Source organism: Acinonyx jubatus, chromosome B1, assembly GCF_027475565.1.
Source record: "Acinonyx jubatus isolate Ajub_Pintada_27869175 chromosome B1, VMU_Ajub_asm_v1.0, whole genome shotgun sequence".
Taxonomy (NCBI): Eukaryota; Metazoa; Chordata; class Mammalia; order Carnivora; family Felidae; genus Acinonyx; species Acinonyx jubatus.
The window spans coordinates 188,461,303-188,479,492 of record NC_069382.1 but is presented as its reverse complement, the minus strand read 5'-3'; the positions used below and the strand labels follow the sequence as shown (position 1 = coordinate 188,479,492).

General features: G+C 41.9%; 1 long non-coding RNA gene across 3 annotated transcripts in view; it reads right to left on the bottom strand.

Annotated features, from left to right (window-relative positions):
- The window catches only part of LOC113594514 (uncharacterized), a 79,774-nt gene that overhangs the window by 20,245 nt on the left and 41,339 nt on the right, over positions 1–18,190 (bottom strand). For 2 of the 3 annotated variants that reach the window (XR_008296404.1, XR_008296405.1), the window contains one exon: positions 8,928–9,104. This is a non-coding gene — a long non-coding RNA (uncharacterized LOC113594514). Of the gene's footprint in view, positions 1–7,141; positions 8,559–8,927; positions 9,105–18,190 lie in introns of those variants that run through there. The other variant, XR_008296406.1, reaches the window with a different exon arrangement.

Sequence of the window (18,190 nt, the reverse complement as noted above, 5' to 3'; positions counted from 1 at the left end):
GGGATTTTAATGGAAGGCCACCCATGTTTGGTTGTTATTGCCATTGTTTCTAAGAACAGTGGAAAGGAATCAAAAGGGCAAGGAGAAAATGTGTTCTTGTATAGAAAACTCAGCAAAATAAATAAACCAATGAACATAACAATGACAATACTTACCCAGAAGTTAGACCTCAAAAGAAGACCTTATGTATCTCCATGGAGATGGGGATAAAAATAAAACATGAGGGAGCTAACAGTTCTGAAACTGCTGCTTTGTGCCAAGTATTGTGTTACACACTTTCTTTATTTCAGCCCGAAGGCAATTCTTTGCAGTAGGGCTAACTCCTCTAAATCTAGCCCTAGCAAGATTATCACACAAGTCTGTAAATGCAGTAGGTTCAAACCAACATTAACACTTGAAATATAAATCTTGCAGGCTCCCTGCATCCTTTCTACAGGATCTCTAAGATGCAGGAGTGCTTCACCTGACTCACAGCCGCCCTTCTCAAGCTCTGGACACTTACTCCATGAGGCCTGTTGCCCATGAAAACCCTTGAAGTTGGGAACTCACCTCAGTTCCCGTCTACTGGCTCTCTCCACAAGAAAACTGGTAATCCTAACAAGCATCTCACCCTATGAGGCTCCCAAAGTCATCAGACCTTAAATTGCAAAAAAGAAAAAAAGAAAAGAAAAGAAAAGAAAAGAAAAGAAGAAAAGAAAAGAAAGGAAAGGAAAGGAAAGGGAAAGGAAAGGAAAGGAAAGGAAAAGAAAGAAAAGAAAAGAAAAGGACTTGTTTTCTGTTGTCCTCATTATATTGTGAGCATGCTGAGCTCCATGCAGAGTGTGGGTAAGGACCACGGAGGTCCACCCCCTGTGTGTCTCACTTTGACTCCTGGGCACCAAAATTAACCTTCAGAGCCACAGTGCAAGCATCCCCTTCAATTTGTGACCACTGCCACCTTGAGATTAGACACAGCCTTGAGGCTAAGCTTAAAGACTCATCTGACCCAGACTCCTTATAAACCTCACTTTCCCTTCTCCATACTCAAGCATCTGTAAAACCCTCTGCTCTCATTTCCCTTGGGCCAAAATGCCTCATGCCAAGTGATTCCTAGCATGACAGGCCCATGATTTCATCAGATACACAAAGACATCTCTGAGTTCCAACTTTCGCTCACATGGGGCTCCAGCTACAGACAAATGAAGCAACTCACCTTTTAAAGGCTAATAAATTGACCCAGCTGGTAAAGGTTGGAAATTGGAACCTCAGGTCTGCCTAACTTCAAGCCACACCATCTCAGAGAATGCACTGAACAGTTTATGCGGCACCCCTTCAAAGATTCTTTGGTTGTATCAAAGTTCTATTTTCCTTCTGACCTTCAGAGTATATCTCAGAGTTCAATCTAGGCTCTCCATTCAAGATTTGGAGGTCTGAAGCCCAGATAATTCAGGAATACATGTTATCACTGATTTCTTGCTTGCACATCATCAATCAAGTGGAGGCATCCACTGAATTGATGTCCTACATATGCACCACTTTACAGAAGTTTTTGTCTTTCCCACTGGTTGTTTCATGGAAGCTCCGAAAGGTTGGAATTCATATCATCATGGGCCACAGACTCAAGCCCTGGTTGCCTATAAATTTTCACATCTTTTGGAGCTTTGGGGCAGAGTGAGGCAAGATGCCTATAACTCACAAGGAAAAGACAAGAAGACAGCCCCCAGCTAACATCAAAGATGGCAGAGATAAGCTGATTTAGTCTGTGTCTCCTAAGAATATGGCTAACACATCTGCATGTGGTATGTCAGAAGTTAACAGTTCAACTTGAAGAAGAAAGTTGTTCTGGGGAAGACAATTTTTTACAATTCTATGTGAGCTTCGTTGACAATGTATACTTTCAAAATATTCTGCAGACACTGCATTGCCTGTTTCCTAGTGTTTCTTTGGTTTTCAAGAGAAAAAGGAAATTCTTCCAATTATATGAGCCAGGCTTGCCTTTGTTTCCTTGGAAGCCAAGCTTATTGAGACAGGGATCCTGAATCCAGCAATCCTGAGAAACATTCTTCTCAAATCCAAATTAAGGCCAATTAAGTTAAAACCCGGCTTAAGACTTAATGCAAGAAGCCAAGGAGCCCAGCCTTGGGGTTCTAGACCATGCTTTTGTCAAGATGAGTTTCCAGAAAACACTTCTGCGTGGAAGAATGTCAGCTAATAAATCAAAAGGAAATACAGAATTGGATAATCACCATTGGTCAGCTGATAAGGGCAAGGATTATCAATGATGCTAAGACGTGTAGCCGAAAGATTGATGGGGAACTAGATATTGACCTAATGGCAAAGTATCACTCACAGGCTACAAGCTGGTGACAAAGGGAATGTAACTTTCCAGAGGTGGGGCCAAGCTACCACTGCCTCACTTGTCTCCTGAAGTGATTAAATATGCAGGACACAGCATCGCCCATGACATGTTCTCGACAAAATGTTGATCTTGGATCCACTCAGTGTTTAGTTCTAATTTTCAGCTTAGGCAGGACTTAGAGCAGAACAAGAAAGCTAACACCATGAGGAAGCAATCAGACAATTCAGAAAGAGAAACTTTCAACCGGACAATGAGCCCCAGTTTCCTGAAACTCCTCCACAAGTCAATGTCCTGGGGAAAAAAAAATAGAGGGAGACTATAGGAGATTAAAAACGATTTAAGAAACACAAGAAACAATGTAATGTAGGGGCATTGATGGGATCCTCCTTGAAACAAACCAGCTGTAATATCTGGGGGCAATTAGAGAAATCTGAGAGTGAACTGGCTATTTGATGATCTGAAGAAATTATTATTAATTATATTAGGTGTGAAAATTCTGTGACTATTATGTAGAAAAATGACCTTTGCTTTTTAGAGATGTATGCTGAAGTTATTTGTGGTTGAAATGATACTGTGTCTGTAATTTCCTTTAGACTTCAGCACAACCCACCAATGTGGTGGGTATATGTGGAAAATGTAAACAGTTGTTAAATCCACATAATGGGTAAATGAGGGTTCATTAAACTTCTTCCTCTCTACTGCTTCACACTTTCATAAATATTTTTTTTAAGTAAGCTCTATGCCCAAAGTGAGGCTTGAACTCAGGACCCTGAGATCAGGAATTGCATGCTCTACAGACTGAGCCAGCCTATTTTTAGAAATAGGAGCACTCCGCAGGGCTTTGGGCTCTGGAGGAGAGGCACTCGAGTTTCAGCAAGATTCTGCCTGCGGTTGCTTTGAAAGTTCAACGGACACATATTAGAAGGTGGAGGAGGGACCATAAAGTATCTTCCAAACTGAGAAGTCACTTTGAGACCTGAAAACGAAGCAGGCAACTCCATTCCATTTACAGAGTTTTACTTAAGATAACTTACTGGGGCACCTGGTGGCTCAGTCGGTTGAGTGTCCGACTTCGGCTCAGGTCACGATCTCAAGGTTAGTGAATTTGAGCCCCGCATCCAGCTTGCTGCTGTCGGCACAGAGCCCACTTCAGATCTTCCGTCCCTCTCTCTCTACTCTCTTCCTCCCCCACTTGCACCCCACTTACACCCTTTCTCTTAAAAATAAATAAAACATTCAAAAAGTTTTTCAAGTTAACTTACGGACCGAGGGGGTGGGGCAGGTGACAATCCAGCTATTCTCCACAAAGTCAGGAACTTAGTCCACAGATTTTGTAGAACAAGGGCAGGTGCAGAAGTCACTGTAGTGAGGTCAAAGAGTTCACTATTTAACAGACCTCATGGTGCCATCCGTGTGCCAGAGCGGGGGAGGGGCAGAAACTATGTCATCTCTACTAGGTATCTGAATAACTGTAGGAAAGATGAGAACAAGCCTCCCTGCATTCCGGTCAAGGCACACATTTACCTCCAAGGGGTCTGGAACGTGTAGCCCCAAGGGAGGTCACTGCTCTGGCACGAACAAGATGGAAGGCCAAAGATGGAGTCAGTGTTGCCAACACTCCTACATCAGGGAATCCTGGAATCTCGCTGCCCTGAGGGCCTCCCACACCAAGCAAGCATTTTACAGAGCAGAAATGGAACTCCAGACAGACAAAGTGACTTTCCCAAATCACGTGGGCAATCTTCCCGCTGCCTCCTCCACCCCATTTCCGCTCTACCCAGCACAGTCCTGCAGCCTCTGAGGTTTGGGCCAAAGTGAGGAGTGGGGCTGGGCCTGTACAAGTGCTGCCCTCAGCCTCACCCGGACCCACGGCTCAAAGCAGGGCTGGCGTGCGAGCACTTGCTAAGATAGCGGGGGACGGCGGAAGGGTAACACAGCGTGTGAGAGCGGGCACCGAATGAGGAAGAGAAATGCTGAAATGCAGCTCCCCTTCTAGGACACTCACTTCACCTCCCCTTCACCAGTTTCTCCGTCTGTGAAATGGAACAACGATCCAAAGCGGGGACCTGGGAAAAGAATCTGCCGGTCACAGAGGATGGCACATAGTAAATGTCAAATAAATGCTATTTCTGTCTCCTTGCTTTTCCCTTAACCAAATGACGAGGATCGAGGCGTATAATGAAAAAAAGATGCAGGGTGTAGTGCTGCGTATCTTATTTAGCCGGGGACCATGTTGGAATTTCGGCTGTCCTGCTGTGGAAATTTTCTCACATTTTCTTTGCCTAGAGAAACATTTGGATATCAAAATATGGACCTCATATTAGCTCCGGAAACCAAAAAAAAAAAAAAAAAAAGGGGGGGGGGAAGGTCTTCATTCTGTGGCTGCAATAAAGGTTTCCTTCTCTAGCGATAATCAACTCTGCATAATTAAAATCGCTCAGACTGCTGAACTAATTTTCAGACGGAGGTTTCTTCCTGTAGCAACACTTACAAGCAAAGTTTCTACTGTGAATGAATTTAATTGTGAGTCTAATTACAATTTTAATGAATGTCTCCAGCCCTGCATGTAAACTTGCTCTCCAAGGCTTTGCTATCTGTTAGGGTATTTTAAGGTCTTTTCATTTTTAATATAAAGGAATGTGTTGGCAAAACGAACGTGTAGTAAAGAAATATTCTTTCTGGTTTAGTTTGGTTTTGTTTTGATGATCAAGTGAGAAAATGTAGAATGTCTGCTATTTTAAAGAGCCTTTTCAGTTTGGGTATTTCATCTTTAGTTTCTGTGTTAAGTGTTCTCTTTTCTTAAGGATGGAGAGAGCACCTTGCAACACTTATGCTCCGTTTGCAATTTGGCATGTATTATCTCGTTTCATGAATGTCCAGAAAATTAGAGTTCCAGTTTACCTTGGAGCTTCATCTATTCTGGAAATTCAAGGACATTTTATAAAGAAGCAGGAGAGAGGGAATGTAAAAAAAAAAAAAAAAAAATTCCTTCCTTCAAAATATATTGAAAAAGATATAGAACAGCCAAACCAAGTCACTTTAGTAATCAAAGATACCTTTCTTTTTTTTGTTGTTTATTTATTTTTGAGAGAGAGAGAGTGAGAGACAGAGTGTGAGTGGGGAGAGGCAGAGAGAGAGAGGGAGACCCAGAATCCTAAGCAGGCTCCAGGCGCTGAGCTGTCAGCACCGAGCCCAATTCAGGGCTCGAACCCATGAACGGTGAGATCATGACCTGAGCCAAAGCCGGACACTTAAGCGACTGAGACACTCAGGGGCCCCTCAAAGATACTTCCAAAAAAAAAGAGAGAGAATAAACCAACAAAATGCCACTTGATTAAAGCCAACATTTTTTAGAATAGGGAAAAATGAACACCACCCAATATCCAACAACAGACCTCAGTGAAATAAAGTGTCATGTGTTTGAGGACAACTTAGGAACATGATATTTTTCTCTCTTTTAACTTTTATTTGTATTACGCAAATAATCTAGATTCATTTAAGGCAAATCATCAACTCTAGGTAACTAAAAAGATTCTTTTTAAATGTCACCTGTGATATAACAACCTAATATTAAGTATTTTTATGTGTGTATATACCATAACTATCCATACATACACATAATACACACATTTATGCATGCATGTGTATGTACATCTATACTACACAAAAACCATTTCATATTGCATTTACTGCTCTGTAACCTGCTTTTATCATTTAAGAACATACTGTAAACAACTTTCCATGTCAGTAATTATGCAACACCACAACAGACCGCAAGAGCACAGCCCGAAGCCCATGTGAAGCCCTCTAGGCCACCAGCTTGCATTCCTGGTTCTCACCTTTCTCCTGGCCAGATGGTTTGGAGCTTACTCTTCACTCTTGTTGCCGCCCCCCCACCTCCACCTAGAAGCCTCTTTCCCTGCCCTTTTGTCTTTACCCCTTTGGCTGCTAGAATGCCCCTCCTTTGTGTTGTCATAGAACTGGGGACTTACATCTGGCAGAATCTTGTCTGATCAGCTCAGGACTTAAATTCATGGGACAACTAGCTACTGATTCTAGGAGTTTCCACGAGCAGCTCTGTTCTTATCACTGTGGAAACCAAGTAAAGGTGACACCCCCAGGAATAAACCCAAATCACTTTGTAACCCCACTGCAGCTGGAAACCCACAGAAAGAGCACTATAATTTGCAATACTGGCCCCCAGCCTCTAACACCACCAGGAACTCCGCCCCTGTGGCCCCTGTGGTCCCTGGATCCTGGATACATCTGTGCCATCCTCACAGCACGGATTCTTTGGGACCCCACATTTTGGGGTACACTGGCTTCTAATTGACAGGCCGTCTGCAGATAGATTTTATGAATTTTTTTTGAAGTTTATTTATCTATTTTGAGAGACAGAGCAAGCAGGGGAGGGACAGAGAAAGAGGGAGAGGGAGAACCACAAGCAGGCTCTGCACCGATGTGGGGCTTGAACTCACGAACCATGAAATCATGACCTGAGCCAAAACCAAGAGTCAGAAACTTAACTGACAGAGCCATCCAGGCACCCCTGCAGAGAGATTTTTGCTAACGTGAATGCACCAAAGCTATAAGGGAGTCTGGGGAAGAGACTTCTGGTTTCTACCTTAGGAGGAATAAACTCTACAGAGTGGAATCTTCCAAATAGATGAAGGGTGTTCAAAGGCTCTATATATACAAAAAGAGTCACTAATGTCTACCACTGCAGAAAAATTCCTAAACATCTCATCCTCCAGAAAAGGCTGCGTTGTGCATTTTCAAGACAAATGTTAATTCTAAGTTACAAGTGAAGATAGGTGGACCCCAAATGGTTTGGGTCCTTAAGATCTGGGGGAGTCTTTATTCTGGAAAACCACGGCTTTTAACTTTAAGCTCTAACCACCTCTCTTGTGGACTTGAGGTGCACCCAAATCCTCCCCACTTGCCTCTGTGTTTAACCTGATTGTGTGCTGTTGAGGGAAACAGTCTTTCCTAAATGCTCCTACTCCTTCCTCCTTGTGTTTATCTTGACCCTGACTTTCCCTCACCACTCCCTAAATGGCCATATGCAAGGGATCATTCTAGAACATGAGTGAAGAGAGCAGGCCACCCTAAACAATGGAGAGGACATGGGAAATTCCTTCCTAGAAACATTCCTTCCAGGCCCCTAAAAACACACAAGAATGGAAAAGGAGCTGGGGACTCAAACCCAGGTCTAGCTGGGTTCATGCTGCAGTGTGACGGGGTGAAAACACCAGAACAGAAATGAACACAGACAATGGCAAAAACACTTTCATAAAAGAACTTCCGTTTTATTAAATCACTTTGCTGCTCTCCTAAAACCATATAAATTCTAGGAGGGAGCCAGCAAGTTGTTTCTGGATGAGATTTTGATTCTTTTAAGGGTGAAAGTGAGCATAATAAAAACAGAGAAAAGAATAAATTAAGCTTTCCAAATCTAGGAAGGCCTGGGAAAGCAAACAAAGCAGCAAAAATGCAGGATGATTTGACCCCAGCCAACAATGTAGAAAATTTAGATGGGATTAAAAAATATATATCAAGATAAAAAGTAGCAAACATCACTAACGTCACAAATTTCCAAGCAACCGAAATCCGAAATAATAATAATAATAAAAAAAGTCAGCAACTGTTGTATATGTGGACAATAAGAGAAGCCCAGCTGTGGGCTTTATTTCCGCTATGGCTAAAAGGAGTAAGGGGCTTCATGGAGAAACTGAACAGAGACCAATCAAGAGGTCCAGATGGCATAAATCCTTAGGTCTTAAAAACAAAAAATTAGATAATAAACTTACTGAATCATTGTCATTCTCTTTGTAGGTCAAATAGCAGTACAGTCCCTAAATGCCTTTTATTCAGAGGGGTTTTGTTTTGTCTTTCTTTTCCAGTCTTTTAATATAGGTTGAGGGAAATTTTTCCCGAATGAGACACAGTACGTGCCAATCACCAGCGTCCCAACCGAGATCCAAATCCAGAAAAATTATACAACTTAACATGCCGTCAGGGTAAAGCTTCAAAAAGTGATAATGAGATTTCTCCAAGTTGGACCAGTTTCCAGGTTCTCAGGGAAGGCTGCTTTTTCCATGCGGCGCATCGTTGGCTCGCACACGGGACTATACACAGGACAACATTGGTTGGAAGGAACCAGCCTTGGTGTCAGGGGATCTGTGGTCAGTCCTCTCTCCCCATCCACGAGCTGGGTGACCTTGGGTGAGTAAATTAACCTCTCTGACTCTTGTCATCCTGAACTATGAAACCCGGAAAATCAGGCCTATTGTGTCACTCATGTGGAATTTAAAAGTTATAAAATGCCATGAAAACATAAGCTAATGTTATCATTTTTGACTGTTACTATTCTGAGAAAAATCCTGAGATTCTGGGAGCAATGAGAATGATGTTTAGCCCATGCCAGGCACTCTAAAACTTATGCTGGAAAAAATGTTTTGAAATTATAAAAGATAATACTGATTACATTTATGGTAAATTTAAGACATCATAGTGGGGAAAACTATCATTGATTGAGTATCTACTGTGTACCTGACCCTATGCTTAGAGCTTTACATACATACATTACCTGGGCTTTAATCCAATGAAGTTGAATGATATCCCAGCCCCATCCTTCCAAAAGGAGAACTCGGGCTCAGAGAGACTGTGTTGCGTGTCCAAGGTCTCATCAGTGGGTGGTTTGGGGAGGTAGGGTCCCACCAGGAGGTCTGAATCCAGAATCTGCCCATTTCAGTGACATCAGGCCCTAGCATGAAAGGCAGAAAGATCAACAAGGCCAATGGAAAACCTTGTATTGATCACATCAATGGAAAGTCAATTAAAATGGAGAATCATCAAAATGATACATGTAAACTGTACATATTTTTACTTTCATTTAATATACATAATATTCATTCATTTAATAAAATCAATGTTTGAAAGTTGATTAGAAAAAGAAACACAGGTTTTGGAGCATATTTTGGAAGCATGTACATTTTTTGTATGTCATAACATAGTTGACTAGCAATTCAATATAACAAACTCCTCCCAGGGCCGCTTTGGCTTCTGAATGATGAGATTTGGCCTCTAGATTTGATATCACACGTCCTTTTCCCTGTATTCTTCGTTTTTTGACTTGTCTGTTTCTGTCATAGCCTGAAGGACTTCTTCCCTGATGCTGTATATACTGCAATAAATAGGAATCATTAGTTCATTGTTATATATCATCTGTCTGTAAATCATTGGAACCGCCAATTTGTCTGGGATAGGTTACTAAACCATGTTCTTAATTATTGTCTTGTAGTTCAGAGTTTTTCCAATACTGTCAACCTCAGGCAACATTTTTCCCTTCTCTGAGATTTAGTAAATGTCGAACTGGGAGTTTCACTCCCCACTAACTGCTACTTTGGGGGGAAAAAAGAAAAAAATCTCCTTTAACGTTAACAATTTTTAATGATTGTATGTAACCTCTATTCTTGTCTTTTGTTTCTCCTAAAATGAAACTCCAATATTATTTTTAAAAACATTTCATAGCCCCTTGATCCCTACCTTGGAACAAAGAAATGCATTCTGTTATAAAAACCTGGTGCTTATTTAAATCACTTTCTTTATTCATAACCAAAACATTCTATAACACAGGCTTTCAAAGTTTTTGCCAGTAATACGAGGCAAAAGAAATTTTACAACAGTTAGAAATTTCCTATCACGTATAACATACATGCCACACTCACACATACATACATAGAAGAACAATTCTCATGAAATGCCTTCACAGCACACAATGCACACTGATATTTTCCATTCTGCTTTATTCTATTTCATTTTTTAAAATCTTTCTCCCAGTAAATTTTATGATCCTCCCCCACTAGAATCAAGACCACAATTTGAAAAACATTGATAAAGAATTAGGTTTCCAAATGTCTATTGTCTCTTTTTTTTTTAACTCTTTTTAATGTTTATTTATTTTTGAAAGAGAGAGAGAGAGAGAGCACAAGCAGGGGAGGGGCATAGAGAGAGGGAGACACAGAATCCGAAGTGGGCCTTATACTGACAGCCTGGTACAGGGCTCGAACTCACAAACCGTGAGATTATGATCTGAGCTGACGTCGGACGCCACCCAGGCACCCCCAGATGTCTATTTTCTTCAAGTGTTTCCTCACAGAATGAATAAATCCATGGGGCAAAAAAATATCAATTTATAGAATAATTCAGGCTCTGTCAACACTGATTTTTGTGAAGAGTTCCTATCTCGAAAAAAACAATTTATATCTCTTAAATCTTGGAGACTTTTACTTTTGCCACTAATAAAAAGTCAGAATTTGGAATTCCAGAAGCATTGCCATGGGCAGCTGCTGAGAATCTTTGCTGGGACTTCATACATACTGGCACTCGCTTCACCTTTTCTACCATGGTTTCTGGAAAACACCTTATAATTTAAAACTGTTTCAACTCTATTGGAGAGTTTTTCCCTAAGAAAATTTTCCCTATTGATAAGTGACTTTAACTCCTCTGTAAATTTTCAAGCAGCAGATTGATCCACAGGTAATTTGTGCACTCCAGGGCCCAATGCCTGGGTAGCACGGCTTTTTCCTACGTAAAAGTCATCCATCAACTGCTGTAAAGCTTTCAGAGAGGCCAATCTTTTGGTGCAGGGCCAAGGCCTTTTCTGTAACTATTGGTCCACAAATCGGCATTCTGTGTATTTTTTCTTGCATGAGAAACACCAATAATCTATCAGCTCTGATAATTAGTTTTAGGATTTGTTTTTAAAGTAGAATTAGAATTTAAACATACTTGGAAAGCCATATAGATTCCTTCTAGATGCTACAGAGTTCCCCTAAACTTTTACAATTATCTTACCACATGTCATTTGATTCTAGTTCCTTCTTAAGCAGCATTCCCTAAAATCTAAATTATTCAACTGGATTTTCATAGAAACAACCCTTTTTATTATTTTCACACCCATAATGTATTGGCTTATGTAACATTTAATTACATCATACGATGATAATAATAAGTGGACATCGTGTACACAAAATTAGAGAAAGTATAACTGACTCCTTTTTTCAATGTTTACTTATTTATTTTTGAGACAGAGGGTGTGAGGTGGGGGAGGGGTAGAAGGAGAGGGTGACAGAGAATCCCAAGCAGGCTCCCCGCTGTCAGCACAGAGCTCAATGCAGGGTTCAAACTCAGGAGTCATGAGATCATGACCTGAGCCAAAACTAAGAGTTGGACACGTAACCAACTGAGCCACCCAAGTGCTCCCAACTGACTCTTGATAAGCATACAACTCAGGTGGGAGAATTAGTGCATCTAGACTCCAGCAAGAGGTCTACTGGCAATGAGCATTCAGAATGTGGTTTGCAGAAGAAATGGAAAGCATTGGGCAATCCAAGAGTAGGTTAAGAAGATATGGGTTAAGAGAGCTTCTCTGTCCCACAGTAAAGGAACAAAGCCATGTGGGAAGAGGTCAAGAAGATCCTAAGACAAGGGGCACCTGTGTGGTTCAGTCGGTTGAGCAACCAACTTCGGCTCAGGTCCTGATCTCACAACTCGTGAGTTCAAGCCCTGTAATGAGCTCACTGCTGTCAGCACGGAACCTGCTTTGGATCCTCATCGTCCTCTCTCTGCCCCTTCCCTTCTCTCTCTCTCTCTTTCTCTCTCTCTCAAATAAATAAACATGAAAAAAAAATCCTTAAGATTCTTTCGAAGAAGAAGAAGAAGAAAAAGAAAAGAAGAAGAAGGATGTCCCAAAAGAATTAAAGTCTTGCCACTTAGGAGGTGCAAGCCCAGGGTATTAAGGGTTAGGGGAGAAAGGGGGTGTGAAATAAAGAAAGATACTGAACATCACAGTACAGTGCAGCACATAGCTGGCAACTCAAGAGGCAGGTTTACTCACCTTGCAAGATTTCTCTGGAAAGTTCGTGAAGACAAACTACATCTCTGGGCAACCCAAAAAAGGGCAAAAAGAGTTGAAATTTATTGACCCTGCTCCTCTCTCTAATCTGCTGGCTTCCACTAGTGCAGGGTCACCCCACATTGAGTTGATTCCTCTATACCTCAAGTGCATCTTCTAGCCCCTCAGCATCCAATCAAGAAACCAGATCCCATATCCAAACAATAGGACTTTTCAGCCTCAGCCTCAGAAGTTTGAAAGGGGAGGGGCTTAGCATGTGATGCATAAAGGTAATGCAAGTCCGGGGCTTCAGTTCAGACTCCAACCAGCTCAGGGATCTCATAAGGATGCCAGCGAAGGAGGGGATGACATTATCCAGAAAGTGTGCAACCACATGGGAAAGAAGGGGGTGCTCAAGAGAATCTGAGAAGGCACAGAAGGTTTATGCCCAACACAGGAAGCTTGACAGAGAAAGCTTTGCATTTTAAAGGACAGAGAATCGGAGTAAGGATGTTCCAGGTAGAAGGAATGGTGCATTTTAAAAGACCCAATGGGAGGAGGAGGGAGCTAAACATGATAAACTGGGTGGCTCAGTCAGTTAAGCAGCCGACTTTGGCTCAGGTCATGCTCTCACAGTTCCTGAGTTGGAGCTCCACATGGGGCTCTCTGCTGTCAGCGTGGAGCCTGCTTGGAATTCTCTGTCCCCCTCTCTCTCTGATTCTCTCTCTCTCTTTTTCTCTTCTCTCTCTCTCTCTCAAAAATAAATAATTAAAAAAAAATTTAAGACCCAATGGGAAGAAATAGTATGACTTTTTAAATGGAGTGCAAACAGTAACATGCGGCTGGCATATGGGGAAGTATCAGAGAATGAGAGCAGAGGAAAAACTCAGCAGGTCAGATGATGGCAGCCCCATCACACTACTGATTTCCAGAGAGCACACTGTCAGCTGAAACCCCTGTATCGTTATCTTTTCCCCACATCCAGACCCAACTAGCACCCAGCCATCCTGACTCCTAGTTCTCATCCACTACTCTACGTGCCCACTAGTGAATACCCTCCCCAAGACAGGGGCGCTTGGGGAAAAGATGGAATACAGATAAGGCTTAGAGAAAATAAAAACTGTTCATTTCTCCCAAATAGTGCAGCCTACATATTTCACAGAATTAATGTTGACAGAATCCACAGAGTTTAGGGAAAAGCAACAGCCAGAGCTCATATGATTTCTTCCAGCCATTTCAGAGCTCGCAATTTCTCTGCCATTGGTAACCTACCGTGGAGAATTCATTTCATGCCTGTCTACTCTGGTAAAACCTTGGAATGAATTGAATTGTTACAAAAAGGTGAAAATTAGGAATGCCAAGAGTCATTTGATGCAGCTAATTAGCAGTCATCATATCTGCAGTTTTGCACGTGCTCCTGACTTTCTTTACCTGTAAACTTAGTTTCTGAAGTTGTGTCTGATCAAAGAATTGTGAGAAACCCCTTTGCCTGTTGTCAAGGAAAAGGTCTTATCTCTTTACACTGGAGCATTAGAGAAAAATATTCACTTTCAAGTGATCTTTCTGTTATTGGAATTATTTTGATCAAACTAAAAACCTGTAAGCTAGAATTTAGTTCAACTACGTGCTGGGTGCAGAGGATAGAGAAATGAAAGAAATGGAACTGCCCTTCCAGTGGCTTCCACTGCATGTAGATTAATGCTCCTCTATTTTACTACAATAAGAAAAGTTTGGGGGGAGAGGGGGAAGACCAAGCTCCTTGTGTGGGTGGGTGATGTCCTACCTCTCTGACTTTATTTCCATGTATGTTCCCATCACTCAACATACCGCCTTAGTGGTCAGCTCTCATTGTTTCGAACCCATCATGCCTGCTTCCAACTCTAGGACTCTGCATTTGCTGTTCCCACTGCCTAGAAAGCTCTCTTCCCCCCTCCCCTACCCCAAGGTCTTCACAAAGCTTCATTCCTTCATGAACTCATATATCAGATTGAAATTCACCTTCTCAACAAGTCCTTCCTTGACCCACATGTATCATTTAAGATATTTTCAGCAACAAGTAACAAAGAAGACCCAGCCAGAAATAGTGAAAACAAAGCTTCACACAACATATAGCACAAGGGAAGGATAGTTCTGTGGTTGGATAAGTCATTGGCATTGGGACTTCATCAAAGACCTAGGTCCTTTCCAACTTTCCACTCTGAGACTTCAAGATGCCAAAAACGCTCCCTTTGGGGTCACAAGTTCTATACATCATGAGGACACAATTGTGTTCACTGAAGAAGATAGACATTTTTCTCTATGCAGTTCTGATGAGCAAGAAAAATCTATATTGGAGGCCTCCCAGCTGCCAACTCTCTGACCACACTGGCCAGGACTTAGTTTTACTCAAACTAATCACTGGCAAGAAGGAAAAGACAACCATGACGGACATTGGGAGGGCTCTGGGGCAAGGTCATATTCTTATGATGATCAGAGGGTAAGCACCCAGAGAAAATCAAAGTTGTGCCAGCAAGAACAAGGAGGAAGGCTGGGGTTGAAGCAGGAATGGCAATTAAAAGACAATCAGAGGGGATGAATCACTGGAATCTACTCCTGAAATCATTGTTGCACTATATACTAACTTGGATGTAGATTTAAAAATTAATTAATTAATTAATTAATTTAAAAAGGTAAATAAATAAATAAATAAATAAGTAAAGGACATTCAGTAGTGACTACAACATCCAATGTTACATAGCCCCAGGCACTCACTCTTTAGCACAAGGAAGCTTTTCATTTCTATATGGAACTGAGTTCAATCTCATATTTCTCTTGTCCACTTATTCATTTATTATCTGATACACCCATGCAAATGTAAGCTGCAGGAGGACAAAGGTGTTGACCATTGCCTCACAAGGCTATTCCTGGCACCAGAAAAATGCCTGACACATAGTGGCACACAAAGAATATTATTGAATGAGCGCATGCATGAATGTACCCATGTACGTACCTGTTCTGCCTTTGTACCCTTTGTGGTAGTTTGGTATTCAACTTGACAATCAGAAAAACCCACCAAAACTAAAGCACTTTGATAACCATGACCTTGGGAGACGGTCACTGAGCTCATAGAACCCGTCTTTCCTGATTTCAACAAACCTTCACAGGAACTCAAAACAGAGTGCAACATATTTCTCCTACATTTTTCACTTTCTCCAGGATTTTCTGATTCCATGATGATACCATTCCTCATCCAGAAGCCCAAGGAAGAATCTGTGATATCTTCCCCATTTCTCCTTCTCCCTTATCCACCCCCACATCCAACAATCAAGCCCTGAAGAACTTGAAAATCCATCCCTCCTCTCAATTCTCACTGTCACTCGCTCAGTTAGGTCATGTGAAATAAACTCTAATATCCTTGCCAACTCAACTTTATATGATGCTTTGACTCCTATTTCCTTATTTTCCAGGACTCAGCATTAAAACACAGCTATCAGAAAGGGATTGAGTTCATTATCATTTTGAATTACCATAATATCAAGAACATACTTCATTTCTGCTTTTTCTATCCTCACTAAGGTTACATTTGAGAGGACAAGGAGGAAGAGAAGACAGTTTAAGCTGTTACTTTAATTGGCCATTTCTTAGCAGTGGAAGAAAAGGTAGAACATAGCTCAGGGTTTTTTAGCTTGATACTCAGCCAATTGTGCAGAGTCCAATCCTGTAAAAAATCCATCAATATATAAAATAAATGAAACAAAGAGAGTCCAACATCTTTTATGATTTGGGGATGTTAGCCATGGAGAACTTTTTGCTTTCAAACATATATCATAATTATTGAGATGATGTTAAAAGAAAATTTATGGACAACATGTGATACCTCCTTTGGTCTCCCAATCAGAAAATTCCATCTATCCTCTGAATTCCCAGAACACTTGATATGGTACATTCATTCTCATCCTCTCTAGTACGTGTTAAATTATTTCTAACTTTATTAAATCTCCCCTGCTCACCTGTGAGCTCACTGAAGGCAAAGCCTAAGTGTATTAGGGAGTCTTAACTCATTGGGGTCACATACATGAAATGATCATTCTCTTTTCCAATCACTGCTTTCAGCCATACTCTGTTGAAGCCCTGTCTTCCATCCCTTGATGATGATTGGGTAGAATACATCACTTCGTGGTTACTTTCAGTAATTAAAAGTCCTTTCTATTTTAAAATTTCAATTTCATCTCGGATACAAAACTACCCTCCTCCGTCCTATGGGATGGACACACGGTTTGAAAGAAATTGAGGGAGAGGGTGTTTGATCTAATTTTTCACTTCCTCCCTCTTCTCCCTCAAGACAGACCCTTAGCTCTTCAATAGTTGGGACTAGAGAAGAGATGGGGGGAACAGGAAAGGGGTAAAGGTTTCCTTACTCAACTAACATGGTTGAATCCTCTCATTTGATTTGCTGCTTTTAACCAAAAAACCACCCTTTATGTGGTGGGTGTTTATGTGCTGACTCTCCTAAGTGGCTCCCTCCAGGGCCCTGTGAAGTCTCCCCTTCTGTGAAGCACAGATCTCTTCCATGGGAAACATGGATTGCCTCTCTGGCCCCCCACTCAGCTCCCACTGGTGTTGCAGTCTCCCTATCAGTAAACAGCCTGAGTTGATCCATCCCAGCTTGCTGTGCAGCATCTTCTCAATCTCCAGGAAAACTACAACATGGGGCATGCCAATGATGAGAGTGCTGATTGCCCGGTTGTCAGCCTTTCCTAAGCCTTGCCAACTCATTCCCATTCCTTTTTCTTCTACTCAAGAGGCAGACCCACTACCAAAGAACAGATCTAACTAAGGACCAAGATGACCATTACCACTTCTTATGGCTAGCCCCAATCCTACAAGGGACTCTGGTGATTCCTATCATTTGACTTTGAGGGGGAAGGTGGGGATAGTCACTTCTCACCTGAACACTCTCCATCAGCACAACCCATAGGCTCTCTCCCTTCTACCTCCCCATCCTCTCCTTTATAGTCTGGGTGAGGAACCAGGGAGGGGTTTTGGTGAGGTCTGTCTTGTCCCCTGTGAGGAGTGCTAGCAGCTCTTTTTAGGTTGATGGAACTGCTGCCTCTTTGCCTTCCACTCTGGACTTGAGGTAGTTCTTCTACAGCCACAGGATGAAGTCCTGCTCAATATCCTCTCCCACAGTATAAATCTTCTACTACTGCATAACAGATTGTTACAAATCCTAGGCTTGAAATAACATACATCCACCATCTCACAGTTTCCATGGGTCAGGAGTCCGGACACAGTTTATCTTGGACCTCCACTCAGGCTTTCAGAAGGCTACAATAAAGCCATCAGCTCAGCTCTATTTGTATCTGGAGGCTTGACTGGGGAAGAATCTCCTTGCAAACCTACTCAAGTTTTCACAAAAATTCATTTCCTTGAAGGTGTATGATTCAGGTCCGTGTTTTCTTGCTTTCTGTCATCCAGGAGCCGGGAATGGTCCTCAGCCACCCTCAGTTCCTTGCCACATGGGTCCTCTATAGGCCCTCCTACAAACTGCAGATCGCTTCTTCAAAACCAGCAGAAGTATCTCTCACTCCAATCTGCTCAGAGTTTTATATAATTTAACACAATGGTGGAAATGATTACCATATTCTGCATATACCAGCTTTACCATATTCTGTTGTCTGAAGAAGTCACAGGTGCCACCTACACTCCAGGGGAGGGGATATACAAAGGTGTATTCATTGGGGGCCCCCTTTGGGCATGTCCACTGTACGTAGGCTTCCCTCCTTCCTTCAATATGTAGATGGCCTGATATGTATAAATCACACCATGATGAGTGAAACAAAAATGATTAAGGCAAGCCCCTATCCTCAAGAAGGTCATATACAAGTGGAAAACACAGTCCTGTGAATGGCTAAATTGTAGCTTGTAATAAATGCCTGCATGTAGTTATATACAAAGCACCATCCAGAGCCAGG